The following is a 4785-nucleotide window of genomic DNA, read 5'->3' as shown; positions in this document are numbered from 1 at the left end:
AATTTTTATTTGGTTGTATATTATTTGATTTTGCTTTTTTTCCCGAGGTTGTTTCACATGAATCTTATGTCTTCAAAAACTTATGATTATACAAAACCTCTACGAAGGAAAGTAAAGGATTATCAAGAGTGATTCTCTCTTTCTTTCTTTCTAGATTATTGAGATCTAATCCTTGTTCTTAACCAGTGAGCTTATATAATTCTCCCATTCTCTTTATCAACCAAAAAAATAAAAAGGAAGAAAATTTTTCCTTCCCCAATCCCCCAACCCCCGATTGGGGAAAAAGAAAAGAAAAGCTGATGGAAAGAAAGCTAAATATATAATACATAAATACACCCTCAAACTTGGCCTCAGCTAGCAAGTACGCGCTCCAACTTTAGGTGTGCACAAGTTGGCACTTCAACTTAAAGTTAACACGTTAAGATAAATATTGTCGTGGCACTAACATAGTGCATAGATTATGGAGGTAGCTAGATGATCATTTTGTAAGTTGGAATGTTCAACTGACAAAGGAGAGAAAGGTTGTAACGACCTAACGGGTCGTTACCCGTTAGGTCGTTATGCGTGTTTTGACCATATTACCTCCGTTAACCCAGTTCCCGAGGTATTGGGCGTTTCTAGAGAAAGATGAAAGAAATAGAACCCTTAAGTGAAAGCGTTTAAACAATAGTTGACTTTTGGGTAAATAGACCTTTTTTTAAAATTTTGTGAATTTTGTGAGGTCTAGAAGGTTTAATATTTGGGTGGGTTGGCTGGTTCGATTCTCGAGGCTTTCGGGTGCGTTTTACGTACTTGGTTGGAAACTTAGTTTTAGTCGTTTGGGGGTCGACCGAGTCAAAATGACCTCCGTTGGAAATTCTGAGGTCACAGATGAGTTCGTAGCAAGTTTTTTCTTGTGTCTGCATATTTGGTTGGTATCCAGGAGGTCTCAGATGGATGTTGGAGTTTTAAGTTGATACTTGGTGAAATCATAAAATTGCTGGTTTCTGGTGTCTTGCCCCAGCAGGGGGTATTTGCCCATGTGGGTCTGCCAAAGCGGGACTTAGCCCGCAGGAGTGAAAGGGTGACTCATTAAATGAATTTTTCCCCAGCAGACGAGTATCCGATGAGGCGGGATCGGGGAAGGGGAACCACCTTTACCCCAGTGAAGATCGCTAAACCAGAAACCTTATTTTTATTCCTAACTTCGAATCATTAGTTCCATTCACCCAAAAACCCAATTCGAAGGAGCATTGTGGGCGATTTCTAAAGAACCTTTGGTGGAATCATCTTGGGGTAAGTCCTTGTACCTTAATCTTGTAGTTAATCCTTCATTCATTAGTATCAATGGCAGTTAATGGTTAATGAGGGTGATGGGTTATGGAAACCTAGGTTGCTGAACATGGAATCCTCTAATCTAATTGGATATTGTTGTTCTAATTGTTGATTCCTATTATCTAAATTGTGGATTAATAGATTCTAGGTTTGAATCTTCCTTGACTTCAAGAATTAATTCATGAATTTAGGGTTCTTTCTAATTTGAAGATTTTGGTATAATTGATGAAATTGAAGGACCAATTGTTCATAGAATTCCATAAAATTAAGGATAATGACTAATTGGGATATGGGTAGTGCAATTTCGCCCTTAATTTTTGGTTTTACCTCGTGATTCGATAGGGGTATTTTGAGTAACTTTTCCACCTGACTCTTTTTTTGATTAGTTGACTTTGTTGTGGTCATTTACTTACTTAGCATTGATATTATTAGACTTTCGATCGTTCTGAGGCACTTAGGAATGGGAAGGTTCATGTGGAGTAGAACTTGGCTCCTGTTTTTCATTCGAGGTAGGTTACAACTTACTGTAGTTAGACTTTGATTAGTGAAACGTATGTATACATAGAATTGACGGGAGAAAGCATGATTAGGTCTTCAAACATGATGTTGGGATGGATATACTCTTAGGTTGGTATGACTTCTAATTATATGGGCTTGTCGTTGTTATCTTACGCATTGTGACTTATAGAGCACTTGTTATGTTTGGAAGCAAAGTGATATGATAGATTCTCTATGGTGATTGAGACTAGATTGTTGATTCCATTTTCATGGTTGTTATGATTTATACAAGTCTTGATGTGAGTTATGGTGTTTGTGACTCCATAGTATGATTATTGGCATTGACAGGATTGATTTAGCATTATTGCATTCATACAAGCAAACATGATGGAAAAGGTGTGAAATGATTTTATGAAAGAATTGTGGAATCAGTTTGATGGATTATAGAATAGGTTACATGCCACAACGTATATATAATTATGGGATCGGGTTGCACGCCGCAACGGATATATGTATATTTATGGGATCGGGTTGCAAGCTGCAACAGTACATGGATGCTATGGGTCCCCACTGGTCATGACTGTCGAGACGCCGAGATTTCGTTTGGAGCATATGTGTACAGGTTGAGTCACTAGCCATTTCATTGAATTGACAACCATCTCATTGCATTGCAGATATCATCATCTCATTTTACATCTATTGATCGAATTTGTGGTTGTACTTGTCTTTGTGGTTATTCTGAGGAATTGTGGGAAACTTAGCAGACTTGTGTTTAGGTGCTCCACCATAGGCTATGATTCGGTTGTTGATCATTTGTGACTTCAGTGGATATTTTGTGCCTGTCTGTTTATCTTGATTGATTTTGTGCTTATATGCGTGAGCTAATCTTAGTCGGCCTATGATTCTTACCAGTACGTGTGTGTACTGATACTATTTTTTAACGCACATTTTCTGAGTGCATATTGTGAGGCAGGACCTTCTTCTAGACCCCGATTCTAGCCTTGAGGCTACAGCTATCAGGATTCGAGGGTGAGCTTCCTTCCTTCCATGCAGCCCTGGCGATTCCTTTCCTATTTGTCTATCATTACTCCTTTAGACATTATCACTATATTTCAGACATTTGTATTATTCTAGACAGTGTTGGTTAGCGTTCTTGTACGGTGACTTCATTTTTCGAGAATTGTATTTGACTAGTATTTTCGCACTTTATGGTTATGGTATTGACTTAGACTTACTAATTCTATTTGATCATGTTATTTAAGTCATTTTGGTAATTGAATGAGTAATTAATTAAGGGAATGGTTCGCCCACTAGTGAGGTTAGTGTGGGTGCCATCACGATGGTATTTGGGTCGTGACAAGTTGGTATCAGAATCCTAGGTTCACCAATCTCATCAGTACAAGAACATGTCTAGTAGAGTCTTACGGATCGGTACGGAGACGTCTGTACTTACTTCGGGAGGCTATGGGACACTAGGAAAACTCAAATTATTTCTTTCCTTTCGTGCTACTTGATTCAAATTGGTATCTAGTTGGTTCAAATTGGTATATGATTTCTCCTTCTATTCTCTCACAAATGGTGAGGACTCGTGCTAAGCCGACGATTGATAAGGCACCGATCTTGGTGCCGGCCAGTGAAGGTCGAGCTAAAGGTCGTGGGCACGGCAGAAGCAGAGGGGTGGCACTGACTAGGGGCAGGGCACCCGTGGCTTGTCAGGCCCGTGATAGATTAGTCTCTTCCGAGCCACCAGCGGGTCATCATGATAAGAAGGCAGGGTTGGGACCAGCACCAGCTCAGCCTGATATTATAGCTACTCCAGTGTTATCCGATGCTTTGGTTCTTATGATGAACCTACTTGAGAGAATGACTCATGTAGGTGTGTTCGAAACTACCCCCGGATGGTCAAGGGGTGAGATTAGGCGGCAGATTCTAAGGGTTCCGTGCTCCGGGAGGCCGACCTTTTGCGGCTGTGGCTCCAAGTATGGATGAGATTCCGGGACCAGATATTTTCCCTAGACCAATGGTAGTCCCGGTGATGACTGGTGAAAAGCATGATCTGTTTTGGAGGTTCACTAAATTGAAGCCTCCTGTCTTCTACAGCACCCCACAGGAGGATGCCTATGAGTTTATCATCGACTGTCATGAGAGGTTCCAGAAGATAGGGGCGGTAGAGATCCACGGGGTTCAGTATGTGACATTTTATTTATTGGGTGATGCCAAGTTATGGTGGAGCCGCGTACTTTGAGGGATAGGAGGCTTGATGAGTTTGGTCGCATTAAGCAGTGAGGTTCATCAGTTGTCGAGTATGAGGCCTGTTTTCACTCCTTATCCAGATATGCTCTACAATTTCTACCTATAGAGAAGGAGAAAGTGCGGAGATTCGTCAAGGGGTTCAACACTCCTTTGAAGTTGTCAGCTCTTCAATTAGTCACTACAGGGGCTTCTTTCCAGGATGTAGTGGATCATGTCACTACAATTGAGTCAGTGAGACATGATAGCTTTGGTAAGACTGATGATAAGTGTTATATCCCGCATTTTGTACGTCGGGACAATTCGAGCTAACTACGATAAGTTAGGGACAAGACTACTCCGGGATGCGAGGTTGAGATTTTGACCTTCGATTTTATTTTAAGGCATAAGTTGCTTGTGATTTTATTGGCTTGGAATATTAAGGAAAATTTTGGGGTTAAAAGTGAATTAGTGGAAGTTATAAATTTTTCATGAAAATATGGAAAATTTAAGGTTAAATAATTAAAAAGCCATGTGGCCATCGCGTGACTTGTGGGCCATGGGCCACATGGAAGTATAACTTGAGTTATAAAGATGAATTATTAGTCATCTTTATTATTTTTCACTCAAAAAAGTTCAAGAAAAATGGAGAACAAGAGAGGAGGGAGAGAATCGGCCAAGCATGACCGAATTTGGCCATGGAGAATTCATCACAAAGAATTATTTTCTTCTATGTTTTCCCTC

Source organism: Lycium ferocissimum, chromosome 7, assembly GCF_029784015.1.
Source record: "Lycium ferocissimum isolate CSIRO_LF1 chromosome 7, AGI_CSIRO_Lferr_CH_V1, whole genome shotgun sequence".
NCBI lineage: Eukaryota > Viridiplantae > Streptophyta > Magnoliopsida > Solanales > Solanaceae > Lycium > Lycium ferocissimum.
Note: the sequence above shows the minus strand (reverse complement) of the source record.